At 42.1% G+C, this 18,616-nt stretch overlaps 1 long non-coding RNA gene across 1 annotated transcript; it reads right to left on the bottom strand.

Annotated features, from left to right (window-relative positions):
• Positions 1 to 985: 985 nt before the first annotated feature.
• LOC116697190 (uncharacterized) lies at positions 986 to 17,853 on the bottom strand. Its single transcript, XR_004333955.1, has 3 exons — positions 17,843 to 17,853; positions 5,620 to 5,628; positions 986 to 1,088 (listed from the first exon to the last, which is right to left on the bottom strand). It is a non-coding gene; the product is annotated as an uncharacterized LOC116697190 (long non-coding RNA).
• Between the last annotated feature and the right edge of the window lie 763 nt (positions 17,854 to 18,616).

The following is an 18,616-nucleotide window of genomic DNA, read 5'->3' on the forward strand; positions in this document are numbered from 1 at the left end:
GTAAACTTGCACGCATGGCGGCGCATATGCTAACTAGCCACTTCAGCCCGCAGCGAGGAGACAGACAGGTACGTCTCCTAGTTAAGCCAAGAGAGCTCCTCACACTCCCTGGTGTGTCCAAGTATGTCTGCCAGGAGGACAGATGCATGCACACACACTGTTACACACACACACACACACACATACACTCACACAGGCCTACACACAGCAGGTGACTCAGATGCTCCGTTGAGAATTGGCAGCACCAGGTTCTTCGCTAATTACAATTACATCTCACTTCCCTCCCCTTTCCACTTTCCTCCAACTTTGGACATGAATATTCCAGCGGAGCCATTGTGCATTGGACACGCTGCTCAATATGTCCCATAATTAAAAGCATGATGTGCGAGAGATGAAAATACTGAGAGGCGCCCAGACTCTGAGCTCCGAGCTTATTGTAGCAGTACGGGGGCAAAAATAAATTTAATGCAGCTTTTTCTCATTTCTCTCCCAACAAATGTAAACAGTTGAGTGGAACAGAAGAGCTAAATGTGTGTAAAAACTCCTGTTTATTACTCAGTACACAACAGCAAAACAAAAAAACTTTCTCTCACCAGTCAGGTATTAAAATCCTAAAAATACACGTAACATTGAATACTGTCTCAAATCCATTCATTTCTGTGTGAGTCAACTCCACAGCGCTGCGGAGTAAGATCTGGCTCCTCCACACATACATAGGAGATGAAAAAAAAAAGCTCTGGATTGGATGCGTTTCTAAAAAACCACCCACATTGTCTCGGGACGGGCGCTAAGCTCTGGAAGCAAGCGGTGGCTCTGCAAAATAGCATCGGGAAGGAACTTGTTTTGCAAATTGCACAAGAAAATGCCACATATGATAGAATAAAGGAAGTTCACTGTTTACGCCACACAGTAATGTGATTTAAATTAGCTGATACGTGGTTGAACCTCATTCGCTCTTACCAGTGTATCACATGTACTTGCTCTATGGTGTTTTTTGCCTCCAACGGCAGGCAGTTAACCCTAACCCTAAACGTAACCATTGCCGCGCTGCCTAAAAAGAGACGTTGGGGGCAAAAAACACCAAACACCTGTGTATTTTGTCCACAGCAATGCCACCATTTGGTCCCAAAACATCCCATTTAGAGAGGAAATGCTGTAAAACATATTCTTTGTGAATCTTGACAATCATTCCCTGAAAGAACCGAGCAGGCCTGCCTTGTTGCATGATGTTGTTTAACTTTCTTTAACACCTGCCATTTTCAGCATGTAGCTTTCCAGCTCGAAGTTTGTTGTTGTTTCCCAAAGAGAACAGAGTTTGACAGCCGCGACACACAAAGCTGGAACGGTGATTATCCTAGAATTAAATTGTCTAGTCTTATATCCAGACTAGATATTAAGAGATGGTTTAATGCAAGGGTTAAAGCCAAGAGTGTCTGGGGCAGGGTCGTATGGGCCATGGGTCACTCCTCTAAGGAACAATGGAAACTGTACACCAGTGCTACAAAATAGTATTAAAAAAATGATGAGAGGATTCACATCAGGCTATTATATTAGATTTATAGCAGTACTCCTTGTTGTGTTCACACAGCTTACCTGTGCTCCAAAAAATTTTGGAATTCAGCTTTATCGGTATCTCCAAGACCAGACCAATTGGCTCACATCTGGTGATAATGTTGACATACCGTAAGTGGAAAAGTTAACATAACTAAATAGTTGTTCTCATAAACAAACCTAAAATAAAAAATGAAAATTGGCATTACGTGCAGGCATGACTGGGGCTGGGTATCGTTCACAAACCTTTCAATACCGGTACTGTGACTTCAGTACCGATTCTTAAACGACTCATTTTATCAAATCCATCATAACAAAAGAAATTAAAAACATTACAGTACAAATCTTAATTAATTTTTCTTGTGAGCCCCATCTCTGTGCGTAACGTTGAGTTTTTCCTGCGTGCCTCTACAACGTGTGGCGTTAGACAGCCAATCACAGACATTAGATCTTGGTGGAAACACCCTGTGTGCTTATTGGCTCACTGAGGCTGATGAGATTTACTGCTTAGGTACTGACATTGGGTATTAAATGTTGAGGCCTTTTTCAACAGTCGACACAATTCGGTCGATGCCTAAAAAAGTATTGAATTCGACACCCAGCCCTAGTGATGACTGCTATGTAGATTTCACTCATGGTAATAATGACAAAACTGTTACCTTCTATTTTTATAACCTAATGGAGACACAATTTATCACGCAGTCTGATGCTAAGGCCCAACAGAAAATAAAATTGAAAAACCATCCAAATAAACATGTATTCCATGTTGTATAAATAGTATAGAAACATATTGAATCATTAATATTGTTACAGTTCATAGAAATGCAAAGAAAGACAGGCAGGCAGGAGAGTTAGTTGATTTAACAAAAGAGTCCAAATAAACACAGGGATCCAAAATGCAAAAAAATCCAAAGACACCAGGAGTAACCGAGGAAGCAGGCGAAAAACAAAGTCCAACATCCCAAAATCCAAAAAGGAAAAAAAAACAAAAAACTGGAACACCGACAATGGGAAGACGGAGCGCAGGGATGAGGCAAACTTAGAACCCACTGACAGGAACGCACAAAACAATGTGACAAGAGACAAAGGGAACACAGAGGTTAAGTACTGAAGGAAACAGAAAAACAGACTATCAAAATAAAACAGGAAACAGAACAGACACAAGTCAGGAAGTACCACTGTACAACAGGAAGCTGCAAAAAAATGACAAGAAACAATAACAGAACCCCAAAGCCAACAGAAACCATAACAAAGACGTAAACTCCTTAATCACTCAGCGGTAAGCACAGTGTCAACTTTGCTAAAATGAAAAAAGAATAAGTTTCACTCATATGCCATTACTATTTAAATATTATGCAGAACTGATACTATGAGATTAAGTTGATTAGTATTATGCGTGCATCGATGGTAGTAAGTGGTGACTTTGCACCCTGTAATGCTTCCGCAATTGGGTCTGGTCCCATGGGCACCCGGCACCCAAGGGTGGCTGTCAATCACATCTCTGTTGATTGTTTTTCTTTGGCTGTCATGGTCCCCCCCCACCCCCCACCCCCGTCTTCCTAATGATCCTTTCCCTAACTTCTGTCGAGAGGGCAGAATGAGAGTCATTCCCGTCTATCATGTTGCCGTTCGCTTTCATTTACCCTCCCCTGTCGGGAGAAAAGAAGTGTTCTGCTAAAGAGCAACGATTTGTAGACAGTTAGGAGACAGGTAGTCCATACCCACGACGTTCCACTTCCGGGACTGCTCCGGGGCCGCCGGAAATTCACTCGGAATCACTCTTGCTGGCCGGGCGTCCGTTACCTTCCGCTTTCAGTTTGCATGTCAATTAAACGCACAGTATGTCCGACCCAGACATTGACCACGCGCGTCTAAATATGACGCAAAAGAGTTGACGCCAAGTGTCCCGACCAAGCTCATCTGAATATGACGCCCAAGGGCTAAACGAGTCCCGAGAGCGTCAAAAGGTTTATGCATCAATAACAAACACAAACACCATTTTTGAATCGATGGGAGTCGGAATGTGTTGGTCAGGTCTGTGAGCTTACAGTGGGCTGTCACTGACACACAAGTCATTACCAAGAATACAAATCAACCATATTCATGAATTCTCTCAATTTTTGTGAAAGAATAGTAAAACAAATCGGAATAAACCACGTTGCTGCGAAGAAATTGATAAAATGACGCTCGATTGTTTTAAAAATGACTCCTTCGTTGACTTCCTCCACTTATTCACAGCTTACAAACTCAATAGGTTACTGTTTATCAAGCAGGGTAAATAGTTGCTATTACGGGGGTAGTGTACTTGATATGGACTGTAGTAGTGGAGTGTCTATTGTCTAGTGTGGGCATTTGTGCGTACTTTTTTTTTTTACATTTGCCATTCAGTCAACAAGAAAACATTCTTTAACCTGGTTCAAGACAAGTATCTCCTACATTTGTTCAGTGATCCATATGGGTCTGTCAAAGCTTCATAGGTGGTAATAACTAGTGGGCTGCTGGAGAGATGCCAGTTCACCTCCTGGGAACTGCCGAGGTGCTCTTTAGCACCTTAGTACCCCCTCCCCACCGCTCGGGGCGCTGGTCCAGCATTGGCAGCCCACTTACTCTGACACCTCTCCATTTGTGCATAAAAAGGTCTTGAGCAGTGAGTGTGTGTGTGTGTGTGGGGGGGGGGGTTGCAGTGTGCAGTAATTTCTAAATTGTAATTTCCCCACTAGGGATCAAAAGAAAATTTACAATTTAAAAAACCTAGGGGAACATCTGTGTCAGTGCCTGAACAATGACAAGAGAAGAAATCAATAACAACAAAAATGGAGCCAAGACTGAATGAGATTGTAAACTGACTTCTAAACGGTAAAAAGAAAGGTTTACCCACCCAAATGTATCCGATTGCTCCTTTAATTATTATTTTCGGTTGAGAGCAGTCTCAACTTTCGAAACCCCAGCTTGTAATGGCATACGTCTTCAACTGCCTTTGAAATGTTGACCGCTCCTAGCAACCGCAGATCCTGTTTTTTTGTGAATTGTACTGTGTATTTGGGGGGGGGGGGGTCCCCAAAAACAACTAACAAGCTGGAAAAAGACTTCTCAGCAACTGACAAAGTAATTGGTATTGATCAAGAATGTTCTTCCATAGTTAGAACCCTGTGCAGATATGTTGTGGTTGTTATGGTAAATTAAAGGGTGCTCTTTCAGCTCCATTTTGATTAGGTCTGAAATTGTAAAATATAAACTTTTTAACCTCCTAATCTTTGTGTCAAAGGAGGGAAGTGGTGGAGGCTAAACCACCTCAAACTCCTTTAAAGTTGGATTTCTTTTGGCAGACAGAAATGTTTGTGTGGTGGAAAATGTGGATAATGCTTCATATCAAAGGATAACTACCACTTTTTTCAACTTGGACCCTATTTTCCTATGTTTTTGTGTCTAAGTGAACGATGGGAACAACAATCTATGACATTGGTCCAGTATTAAGTGAGATTGCTGCAGTCGGCAGTGGTGAAACAAGCTACAATGTAACTTAATAGAGCAATTGTCCAGCTTATATTTACCTTCACAAAAGTGCTTGTTTTTCCGCTGACAGACTCAAATTAATATTCTAAGTGTCTGACAACAAAATGCAAAGGATTTCTAAGGAGGTCGACCTTTCTGTTGCAGAGTAAGATCCTTTTTTTTTAACATAAAAACATCCGCAAAATTGCGTTAAACCCAACAGACTCCATGTAAATAAACTGTGAAGGACCAAGCAGTTATAAGCAAAAGGAGTCACAAGGGAAGTTCCAAAGTAAGGGTTGATATTTTTCAAAAAATCATTAGAACAAAATGAAGATAAAGTTTTGGGCCCGTAAAAGAGGTCAAATAAACAGACGGGGACTACCAAAGAAACAAAGGGGACTTATTCCCTTGGATCAGAGAGGCTCCGAAATCAGGGTAGCAGCTATTGCCATGGTTCCACTACACGTTCTGTGATGCCATGTTCAACTGCTACACTGTGGTGCCCTGCTACGTCCTGCTACGTCCTGCTGTGCCTTGTAATGCTGCACAGCGTCCTGCTATGCCATGAACTACCACAAAGAACTGCTACAAACTACTAATTTTTTCTATTTTTGTTATTGCCACTCTTCATTCTAACCCCAACCGGCCCGTCAGACACCGCCTACCAAGAGCCTGGGTCTGACCGGGTTTCTGCCTAAAGGAAGTTTTTCCTCGCACTGTCGCACTGTTCTTGCTCTGGAGGAAACTAGAATGTTGGGTCTTGTAAATTCCGGAGTGTGGTCTATCTGTAAAGTGTCTTGAGAATAATCTTGTTATGATTGATACTATAAATAAATTGAATTGAAATTGAATTGAATTATAGATTGGCTGATCAGACTGATTTTGACACACAGGGGGAGACTAACAATAACACTACTGCATAAAGTACAAATAACAGAAAAGCCTACCTAAATAGAAAAACTTAACCTTAACTCAACAAAAATACTCAAGGTAATATAAATCTATACCCCAAAATATCTAAGGAGAGAATAAAGCTACCCCCGGACATAACAAGCAGTGGTAGTGTCCAATTAGGCCACCTTCCCTATAAAGCTCCTCCTGCCCCAAGCGCCGCCCCTCTTTAAGCCAGCAGACTTCCTGGATCCTTCCTGGGTGTGTAATCCCACACTGTTAAACTCAAAAATAAATGGTTACACAAACAGAATGACCATCCAAAACTAACTATTGGTGAGCGCTCCCTAAGAGATGCTTCTATATGGTCAACTAAATAAAATCTAATGTATGTGAAATTAACAAAGTGTCCTGTGAGCCATTTGTAACAAAATAAATGTATGAAAAAAGTATATAAACTAATCCTAAGGCAAGATATAAGTGCATGAGGTTACCGCTCTTAAACTGGTTGTGTGACCATCACAGAGACTTATTTGAGCATCGTAACACAATATTCAATTTTACAATATTACAATTTATTTTTTATTTTTTATTTAACCTGTATTTAACCAGGAAGTCCCTTGAGATTGAAATCTCTTTTCCGAGGGAGACCTGGCCAAGACGACACACCAGTTACAATAGAAATAGAAATACAGCATAGTCAAAATCACACATAGAGGAAAGGAGCAGGTCACATGGGGCAGTTACATTTTTGAATAACATGGCATTTAAACATGGCCTTAGAAAAAAATAAAAAAAAATATGAAAAGCCGTTTTTCCACTTTCCAACCATCACAACTCTAGTTTTGGTTGAAATAAACACATAGTTTGCTGATTTACGTATTAAAATGTGTTGTCTCTATACACGCTGAAAGTATTTTAGTTTTTAACGGAGTCTGGTGGGATTAGCGCTAGCGACATCAGAGATGTTTCTGGTTAACTGAAATGTTGGAGGTTTTATAAAGGCAAACATCTAGGGATTTTTTGCATAATGTTGTCACACACTTAGAATATTAATATGAGCCTGTCCGTGGCAAAATGAAAACTTTAAGTGGACGCTAACTGACGATGAACATTTGCCCCATAGGGTTACATTGCAGCTCGGTCTGTGGCACCCGGTTACAGAGTACGCGCCTAATTTTTTTTATTTAACCTCTATTTAACCAGGAAGTCCCTTGAGATTGAAATCTCTTTTCCGACGGAGACCTGGCCAAGACGGCACACCAGTTACAATTTAAAGAGAAATACACCATAGTCATCAAAAACAAACAAGCATCTCACATAGAGGAAAGGAGCAGGTCACATGGGGCAGTTGCATTTCTGAGTCACATGGCATTTCAACATGGCCTTAAATTCATTTAATGGTACTAGATCATTTAGATGGAGCAAGTTTTGTAAGTTATTCCAAGACCATGGAGCAAAGTAAGAGAAAGCTTTTTTTCCCCAGCTCAGTAAAAACCCTCGGAACCTGGTAAGAGCGCCACCTGGCCTGAAAACTGCTGGAGTTCAGCTTGAGGAGATTACATAAATATGCCGGCAGTTTACCCAACATAGCCTTGTATAGAAAAATATACAAATGAAGTTGTCTACGTAGACTTAGTGACGGCCAGCCTGCCAGTTCATACAGCGTTCAATGATGCATACGGGAATAAGAGTTAGTTAAGAAGCGAAGAGCACTATGGTACACAGAATCTAACAGGTGGAGAGTACTAGAGGCAGCAACACTGGACCAATTTCAAAGATTGTTGCTCCTATCAGTCACTTACACACAAATACATGAGAAAATAGGGTTCAGGTTGTAAAAACAACGGTAGTTACCCTTCAATATGACGGAGGATAACTCGAGGACAAAATCACATACGAATCTCCTCAGAAAACATAATTCACTTTTATTCATAGTGATTTCTTTCCCCACCGATGATCAAATGCAGGCCACAGTTTCCCCCGCGCTTTTTGTTTACCGCCACATCACTGAAACGCAGCAATAAGAATATGGAGGCATCAGGCATGTTAGAAATGTTTCATCTCACCATATGTTACCATAGGCACTGGTGCTGGACCGAGTGAGAATCCTTCCCCGGGATGTCTGATGAGATGGCAGCTACACCTGTGTGACTGCTCTACTGTCCCTAATAACAGGAAGTCGAACAGTAACTCAGGCCTGCTCTATTGATCATAAAAAACACAGCATTCGTCATGTAGAGGAGAACAAAACAAGCCAATATACCCTTCAAATGTTTTACTGCCCTCTAGAAAAACATCAATGCAGGGATATTGGCCCGGTTTACATAGAAGGCAAAAAGAGCAAAAGAAGAGCATGTGGGGGGGGGGGGGCGTGAAGCATTCTAGTCAAGAGGCCAGATTTACCGTTTCTATTTCTACATTTTCCCCCCTCCGTGGATCGATGGAGGAGCCGGTTCATTTTCTCCCAACATCAATACTGCGGAGCCCGGTGCAGCTCGCTCCCTTCCAACTGCCTTTCATCAGGGCCACACTGGGGCCGCTGGATGTCGGCGCTGCCCGATGCTCGAGGTGACGGCTGCCCTCCCCCAGCACAGGGATCAGCTCAGCCTCACCTTTCCACGCTGTAACCTCACCCGCCAGGAGGAAGGGAAAAAATAAAATAAATAGCTGACCTCTCATGAGTGGTTCGGGGCGATGTCTACCTCTTTTGTAGTCAGCTGGTGGAACTTTTGGAGGACCTTTTCTTTTCCACTTCCTGCTCGGCGGCAAGATGCTAAATGTTGGCCGGCTACGCTTCCTACCATGGCATCTGACTGCGTGGAGGTGTCTCGGTGAGGGAGATCGCCCCTCCCACACACACACACACCTCGGCTCAAACCTTAAAGCAGCACACGGAGTGGAAGTTGAAGAAGAAAATGCTGGCCTAAATCGCAGCGCTCAAGGGCAGCCCCAACCTATCCATCCCAGCACCCTGACCTCACCTCCTGGGGAGCGAGGTGGTTGAGACGGTCGTCCAGTCAGGCTGTGGAGAAGGAGAGGGGATGTGTGTGTGTGTGTGTGTGTGGGGGGGGGGGTTCTTGGCATGCAATCTTTGCGAGTGGAGTCCAAGGTGCTCACAGGAAATCATGCCCCAGGAAAGGAGCACAACACTTTGTTCACATGGCTTCTGTTCGATACTTTAGCTCCTTATTTTCTTTTCTTTTTTCTATTTTTGATTTTTCTTTTACAAGAAAGGGCACCATGTGCCCAGCCTGTGAAATCCATGTGTTTATAAGTTTGAAGTGTCTTTTCTCTTACGGTTGGACCAAATCCAATCATTAAAAATAAAAACAAATTGTTTTGTCTTTACAACCAGAGATGGACGTAACATTGTAACACCTGTCTACTTTTTTTTATAAATCTATTACTTTTCAATTACTTTAATTAATAAAAAAACTACAGACAACAATGTCAACAAAGTCTGGACAGATTGTATAGCAATATATTGATTATTGCCGCATTGCCGCATCATGAGCCATGTATCGTAATATCATTGAATCGTGAGCCATGTATCATGTTATCTTCGGTATTGTGTGCCATGCATCGTGACATTATCGGTATCGCGAGCCACGTATCGTCATATTATTGGTACCGCGTATTGTGATATCATTGAATCTTGAGCCATGCATCATGTTATCTTCAATATTGCGAGCCACGTATCGTGATATTATCGGTCCTGCAAGCTGTGATATCATCGTATTGTGAGCCCTGTCTTGTGATATCAACGCGATGTGAGCCATGTTTGGTAATAACATCGGTATCGTGAGCCATGTTTCATGATATTATTGACATTACGAGTCGTTTATTGTGATATTATCAGTATTGCGAGCCATGTATCGTGATATTATCGGTACCGTGAGCCGTGTATCGTGATGTCATCGTATTGTGAGCCCTGTGTTGTGATAACATCGGTATCGTGATTTTATTGGCATTGTGAACTGTGTATCATGATATCGTATCGCGAGCCGTGAATTGTGATATTTTCGTGTTGTGAGCCGTGTATCGTAATATTATCGGTATCGTATCGCTAGGTACCCTGTGATACCCACCCCTACATTCAATATGTTTAAAGGAAACTGGTTTTGTTTTTTGAGATATTCAACCTGTCTTACACATAGAGCTGACCAACCCAAACATCTGTCACAGTAAAAGAAAACTACTTTCCTTCCTGGAAGGATTCTTTTCTTTTGATACATGCAAAATTGCATTATATTTTATATTTTTTGATTATTTTTATATTTTTTTTCATGCTTTTTGTGTAAATTATCACATCCATTCGACATGCATGGTCCCTTGTCCCTTTGCATCTGTGCCTTTTGTAGAGAACTTCACGACACTGCAGCCTTTTTGCCAGTAGAGTATCCCATAATGCATTAAACACAGAGGCGTATGTGCAACATATTGCTCAGACTCTGACCCCGCCGCCTTCCTAATTAGGCCTAAGTGAAGTGCTGTTGTTGTCTCCGAGGCCCCTGCCCCTCACCTGCAGCTACCTGCTCCAACATGGAGAAAACAGCCAGTGCTGTCATTTGTGCTCCAGTGTGTTTGTGTCTGCCTCCTCGCTCCAATGTGCCTACGCCTCCCACCACACACACACACACACACACACACACCGACAAACACGCTTTGAGAGTCTGCCCCCACCTCCAGGCAAACAGATGTCCCCTCTTAGCTAGCATGTCCACGTTTATACACACACACAAACACACACACACACACACATCCGAGGCAACATGGATGTTCACAAAAGACGTCTGGCTCTGTTCACACTTCAGCACATTCTGTCCCATTTGACTTTTATTCCCCCTCACATGTCACACTGATCTGGTACTTTCTCAGTACCTCGGTTATTTTTGGACTACACAGATACCGAATCAAAATCTGAGTTTGTCACATTTGCCAGTACACAGTTACTAAATCTCAATCACTAGGCCGGGTTTATAATAGACTACACAAACCGCCCCCTTCACTTTCAACACTCCCCTCAGGCCGCGCATTCAGAGCAATAGGAGTAAAAACTCTTTTGTTCGGCTCAAATTTGCACACGTCATTTTAGATTTCTGTTTTTTTAAAGATTGCTGCTTTGGTGTTGTGTAAAAGTGCGCTTGTATATTGTAGGTGGGGAAAACATTTTTTCGTCTTTTCGTTTACTTGTACATGTGTTTTTTATGTCGCACTCCTGACTGCAAATCAAGTATCCCATATGGGAGACTAAAGTGACGGAACTGAACTAAATCTGACAGTTATGCACCATCGGTTTAGTGTGAATGACAACACGCGGCTGGTATTAGCATGTAAAAGACAAGAAAAAAAAGCTGTAGAAAGGAAAAACACACATTTGAATGTGTCTGCAGATACACCGGACAAAACTTGAAAGCAGGGTGTGTGTTGTTATTTTTATTTTTTTTTAAATGCTCACTCCAGGCACGTGTCTTTTCAATATCGCTGTCAGTTCGCAGTGATGTGAGACAGAGGTTACATCCTAGAAACAGACATCACAGTGTCTCTTTTTAGGATTCCTGTAAGAAACAAATATTACAAAATATGCTTTGCTTGAAAACGGTGCCAAAAAACCGACTCCCCATCAAAAATGGTATTTAAATACACTTTTTTTTCTGTCAGTCCTATCTTTCACACACACACACACACACACACAATCACACTTACTCATCTCACCCCCCTTCATTCAGGTGTTATGTGCCTGCCCGTGCGTTTGTGTGTGTGGTTGTGTGTATTTGTGTGTGTGAGAAAGAGTGCATTTGTAAGAGAGGCTCGACCTAACAAATATATTCGGCTCCCAGTATTACTGCTGAACCCCCAAAATTCATGTAAAACACCGGTAACTCCCAGTGCTTTTTAAAAAGGGATCGGCTGATACAGGATAATGACGGCTTGATTATGGGAGCCCATCCCCATCAAATATTCCATTTCCTTTTTCACATTCAGGCTTTTTGAAAAAAAAAAGAAGCAGACCAATGTACCTGGAGCTGCAGGCATTCAACTCGAGCAATCTAAGGAAGAGACAGAAAAGAGAAAAGAGACAGGCTGTACGTGTAGCTGGAGAGAAAAATATAGAAACTATCTGGAAAGATTACGGGATGCTCTGTAGTTTGGAAAATATAAGAACAAAAGCACATTTGGTCCCAAGTTCAGACATTGAATCTTAATTTGAAAGGAAATCACAATTTATTTTATGACATTTTATGATTGCTTCGGCTCCAAATTAAGTGAAAATCTGGCTTATTAAGGTTGTCAACCGAGGTCAGACGTGGGGGTAAATAAATAGAGCGGTGATGGGATGAGTGACAGAAAAACAATCTGCTACAGTTGTCAAACTTTTAGTAATATTTGCCCTTTTTTTTCCACTGAATTACTGAAAGAGGCTACTGGATAGATTAACTTCTCTGGCTCTCCAAAATAACATATATATATATATGTAAGCACCAAAATCTCGGAACGCAAATAAGGCAACTCGAACTCTGAAAAAAAAGAAAAAAAAACATTTTGGAACAAAAACTTCTAAAAAAGCTTGGTTTTAATTATTGGGGGGGGGGGGGATTGTAACCCCCTCCCCTAAAATTACGCCCATGTACGCTGAAGATGTCTGACTGGGTAGACGGTGAACCCGGCCACCTCCCGCGTGTCACTGCCCATCACATTAAGCAAATTAAGTTCTGTTGTCCTGTATGTAAAGCTCGGACAGAAAAGTGCTAAATGTAGACAGGATTGGGGGGGTTGGGGGTGGGGGGTGGTCAACAACAGGTCAAAGCGACGGTCTCCTTTTATTTCCCTTTGAGCAATTTGGATTGACACAAATGTCTGCTAGACAGGAACCTATTGGATTCATGTTGATAACCTATGAGATAAATGCGTCTGTGAGTGGGAGAGGGGCGAGGGAGAGAGAAGGAGGTGCAACAGGCACACACGCAATCAGAAGTTTGCCGGTAAATGTGCGGGCATTCACCCATTGGGCGAACATCTTTCACTTTATTAGCATGACAAAGAACACAATCATTTTGGATATGCCTGAATGCCGTTTTCATTAACTTCCCAATGATTTATTAACAAAAGTGTCAGGAATGCTGTGAAAGCTGCAGGCCGCCGCGGCCAACCCCCCCCCCCCCCCCCCCCCCCGAACAAAAAAGAAAGAGAAGAAAGTGAACAAGAAACAGAAGGAAAAATAATGCAAATGCAGATAAAGAAATGTCATCTTAGCAAATGGAATACAGAGAGAGCCAAAGAGAGAGTGAAAGAGAGAAGAGATGAGGGGTTGAATACAGGGTTAAAAGGTAGACAGTTTTATAACAGCGGATCCCATTCTAAATGTAAAGTATATCCAGTTAATTATGACATTCATTAGGTTTTAACACAGCACATTGAGACTCCCAGCTGGGAAACATTCTCCAGTCGGCTAATAGGGAACTCCATCAGCCATGGAAGAGGATATGAGGCTCATATGATTTTATATGCTGTTTCACAGAGTCTGCATAAATGAAATGAAATCAAAAATGCCACCAGTAGCAGAGTAGTTAGATAGTAGAGCAGGGGTCTTCAATGTTTTTTAACGCCAAGGACCCCTTGACTGAAAGAGAGAGACGGAGCAGGGACCTCCTTCTACATAAATTGTATAAAATGAAAAAATGAAGTTGCATGTTAAAATGGGCCTACAATAATGAGTAGGGCAGTCCTAAGCTTGTGTATATACCTTTTTAATGCATATAATACTAATGCTAACTAATTATTGTTTTAAAGGTCCCATGACATGGTGCGCTTTGGATGCTTTGACATAGACCTCAGTGGTCCCCTATTACTGTATCTGAAGTCTCTTTAACATAGACCTTACTGGTCCCCTAATACTGTATCTGAAGTCTCTTTTATATAGACCTTAGTGGTACTAAATGTGTATCTGAAGTTCTTTTATATTAGACCTTAGTGGTCCCTAATACTGTATCTGAAGTCTTTATAGACCTTAGTGGTCCCCTATGATGTATCTGAAGTCTCTTTTAATAGACCTTAGTGGTCCCCTGATACTGTATCTGAAGTTCTTTTATAAGACTTAGTGGTCCCTATACTGTATCTGAACTTAGTTGTGCCCTAATACTGTATCTGAAGTCTTTTATAAGACCTTAGTGGTCCCCTAATGCGTATCTGAAGTCTCTTTTATATAGATCTTAGTGGCCCCTAATACTGTATCTGAAGTCTCTTTTACAAAGACCATAGTGGTCCCTAATACTGTATCTGAAGTCTCTTTTATAAGACCTTAGTGGTCCCCTAATACTGTATTGAAGTCTCTTTATATAGACCTTAGTGGTCCCCTAATGCTCTAGGGGTATCTAAGTCTCTTTTATATAGACCTTAGTGGTCCCCTAATACTGTATCTGAAGTCTGAAGCAGCATTCTGAACACCAGAACTGAACTTTCCACTGCTTTCAGTATTTCCTATTGTATGAGTAAGTTATGAGCAGCAGGAACTATAAATGAGTCATAGACCTGTTTTGTTTGGATCCCTATCCGATGATGGTATGCTGTTATGAATACATTTTTCATCGGGGGTCTTAACCCTGGCAGTAGCCAAATGGCCTGCCTGGGATTCGCCCACCACCACCTTCACCCACAACACAAACAGTAACAATTGAAAGTTGACAAGTGCCTAAAGAGATCGAGCTTTCCACTGCTGAGCTGATGAACGACTCCTCTCTTCCCATTCCCTCTGAAAAAAAAAAATACAGCCAATGAAAATAAGCTCAACAGTGCAATTTAGAGAGCCGTATAAATCAATCCTGGTGAGTACACATATTTCCGTGCGGCGAGAATTTATATGTTTAATTACCGAGCGCAGGTGCCGGGCCCTGGCTTTACTCATTACAGTAAGATATATGAACGCCGGCGAGAGCCCAGATAGTGCAGGACAAAAGGGAGGACAAAGTAATTAGCCAGCTCTTATTTAATGGGACCCTTCCTCAAGTCGTTCCCGGCTCCCGTCGCGGCTCCTTGTCCATATGCTTCAATTCAGAAGTCATTTCATAAAGGACCACTGGTGGCAGGTAGCACAGCAGCAATTAACACTGGCGCCGAATGGGAACGGCGGGGATTGAAAATGAAGTGTTAAACACAGTGTAATATTTGATTGTCCAGCTTTTCTTACCACAACCCCCACTCCCCCACTCCCTACCTCCCTTCCTTCCTTCCTCCCCTCCTTCTCTTCCCTCTTAGATAGATTTTCCAAGAGAGGCGGAGAGCTATGCGCTGGGATTCCCTGCTGAGAGGGACTGGGCTACAAATGCCTTTGGCCAGGAGGTTGGTTTTGGCCAGATGTGTGTGTATTTGGCGTGTGTGTGTGTGTGTGTGTGTGTGTGTGTGTGAGAGAGAGTGTGTGTAAGAGAGAGTGTGTGTGAGAGAGTGTGTGTGTGTGTGTTATCCACCACAAGTGAAATTTCCAGTATATTTAGCTTTAGCTATCCAGAACCTGTGTGTGTGTGTGTGTGTGTGTGTGTGTGTGTGTGTGTGTGTGTGTGTGTGTGTGTGTAGCAGATGAAAAGACAATACTGAAGATAAGATAAATTAAAGCTAAATGAATAAAAAATATACAGTAAGACAATCAATTAGTAGAATGAAAAATATAAAAACAAACAGAAAAATGTTGAAAAAACCGTCAGGTCATATCAGCTGGTGCTCATTTTAATGTTAATTCAGTGAGTACGTTGACATCAGGCCAAAGGGTAAACTCTGCTGTTGTCAGGTTAGAGTGCTCTCTGCAAATGTCTGTACTCTGCCAGTAATCTTTTCCATCACTGTGCAGTACAATCGCCAGTGGACTGTTTGTGTAGTTGTAACTCCAACAGAGTGATACGTCTTATTTCTAGCCAACACATTCTCACCTACAGCGCCTCAAAAATGACGCTTGGTCAGGTGCCTTTGGCATTTGTTCCTGATGCAAAAAATATCATTAAGCATCATATTTAGACACGCTTGGCGTCACTATTTGACGATCTCAGGACTAGCGTCCAGCCCTTTATCATCCCATTTAGTCGCTCTGGGTCTGGAATTTTGGCGTCGCTTGGTTACACTCTGGGTCGGGGCGTACGTTTGTCTGACATGCGCCACAAGGCGGTAAGGTTAAGGAAAAGATTTGATGTGACAATGAAATGTATCAAATTTGAGGTAAAAATATTCTAGACAAATTCCCATGTGCTAAAACGTTTTCTATTCTACTTTCTATGATTGGTCATCAGCTCGAAGCAGGCAGGACAGGAGTGTTTCTGTTTTTTTTAAGCCACTGCTGTGTTGTCCAATGTAACCACAACTGCAGTAAACGATGTCACCTTGGCTGCCAGGGTAGTTAAATTATTCCCAATTCCGGGTCACATTACTCCTGAACCATTACCGGTTATGTAGTATTTGGTAAAGAAAACCTTTATTTGTGATTTTTGACTGTGTCAATTGCTGCTAAATTCAGTTGGTGTCAACTTCTAACGAAAGTAGCTACATGACTAACGGCCGTAAACAATGTCATCTTGGCTGCCAATGTTGTTAAATTCCCCCGGATTCAGGGTTGCACTACTGCTGAAACATGTCTGATTGAGTAGTGTTTGGTTCAGAAGCCTTTATCTGTGATTTTTGAATGAAGAAAGTGTTGCTTCATTCCATTAACTTCTATTGTTAGAATACCGCTAACTAAGTAGCTACCTGCTAGTGTGACATAACTATAATCTCAGCCAATTCTGGTCATTTGTCCCCAAATTCCGGTCACTTTACAGCTGGGACATGTCCAGCTGTGCAATATTTGGTTTTAACCCAGTCTCATGGCAGTTTGTGAAATGGTTACGTTATTTAATCTATGTAATTGTGTACAATGACACGTTTTTCTTGTTGTTCTTTTTTGTGTTGGGGAGGACGATTTTTAAGTAATGTATCTAAATGGGAAGCATGATTCGTGATCCCAGTACAATTACGATTGTGAGTATTATTAAATGCCAAAAATCAGTGTTGGGAGGTTGGTTGGGGTGGTGAATGGGTCAAACAACACAGGACTTTCAACCCAGAGACCGGGGATTGTGTCAAGGACATGCCGGGACACGAGCCCTGGTCTCTGGGGGACGCAACGGTTGGGTTTAGGAAAAGAAGAACATAGAAATGACACTCAACGAGAAAAATGAAAGGACACGCCACACGCCGGGACACAATCCCCGGTCTCCGGGGTGAAAGTCCTGCAACAATACAACAAAACCTAAACAAAATTACACAATAAGAACAAACATATGAATCAACTACATTATAATATTTTATAACCTCTGTGGAACTATCACAGAATACCAAGTGTTAGCAAGTGGAATGCTTAGGGATGGAATGAAATCCAGCCCAGACCTCTCATCACACACTCTGGCCAGTTAACAGCAAAGCAAAGCCGCAAAGGACAGGCTTAGCATTCTCTTTCTCACTCTGTCTACACACACAGCAGTCATAGTGAGTCGGTCCAGCCAGCCTGGGGGTGTTGTTTGGCCAACACTAAACCAGGGTATCCCTCACTGGACACCACTTGGCTGCTCCTGACCCCTGTGTACTCGCCGTCTGGCCACAGGCTTGTAGCAATTGGCAGGCCCGCCATGTCTCTGGCACATGCCCACTCTGAGTTCATAGCTTTTGACCGGCGTGTTGAGTGGATGTTTGGCTCATACTTAGACATATAAACATTAGAGTGTGTAGCCGAGGGCCAGTTTGGCCCGAGCAGCCGTGTTTAACAGGCCGACAACGGTTGAATTAAAACACCTGATGTTCTCAATCTGTCTCAGAGCCAGTTACAGCCACTGTCCTTCGGTAGTCTGAGCCCATGGTAGACAGCATGTGCATAGTAACATTAAGTGACAGCACTATACACCAACACATTATGAAAACAAATAAATGCAGCCACATGTCTACATGCTGTGTAAATTAAAGACACAACTTTTTCAGGCGGTTTTCACCTTCACACTAACGAGCCATTTTTTTTACACTCCAAACTTTCTCCAGGGTTGGGACATTTGAAAATGTCTTGTGTTTTAGTGAGGGCAAGAACAAGTAAGCTTTTGTAAAAATGAGGTGCCTGTAGAAAACAACTTCCTGTTGCCTCTCAATCTCTGTGATCTATTTCTAAATGTCAACATAGATGATCAAACACAGGTTTCGTTACACAGGCTGTATCCGTCACATTCTTGTTTCCCGACCAAAAAGGAGACATAAGTGATTTTTTTTGGCTTAGGGTAGTTTAGTCTGAGTTCTTTACAAAAGCGACATGAAAATGGTTGTCATGTGGCCACATGTAAACAGAGTAATCAGACATTGACACTCTAAGCTAACTACGTAAGCAAAAAGCTTATTTTGAGAATCCTAAAAACCTATAATGGGGAATGTCTAAAGAAAAGCCAACAACGACAGCAGGTAACCAACCAACTACTATACTGCATACTTTTGTATCTAATGTTACAACTAAACAGTCAACTTCTTCGTCTTGTCAAATACTGACGCTTGGTCAGGGCCCATTGGCGTCCCTTTTTGACGTTTTTTCAACGAGCAGGGTAAAACCTGCCTTCAGGTAGGGAATGATTCTTACCCCAAGTGAAGGAGTTTAAATACCTGGGGTCTTGTTTGCGAGTGAGGGGAC

This window comes from Etheostoma spectabile, chromosome 10 (genome assembly GCF_008692095.1).
Source record: "Etheostoma spectabile isolate EspeVRDwgs_2016 chromosome 10, UIUC_Espe_1.0, whole genome shotgun sequence".
Taxonomy (NCBI): domain Eukaryota; kingdom Metazoa; phylum Chordata; class Actinopteri; order Perciformes; family Percidae; genus Etheostoma; species Etheostoma spectabile.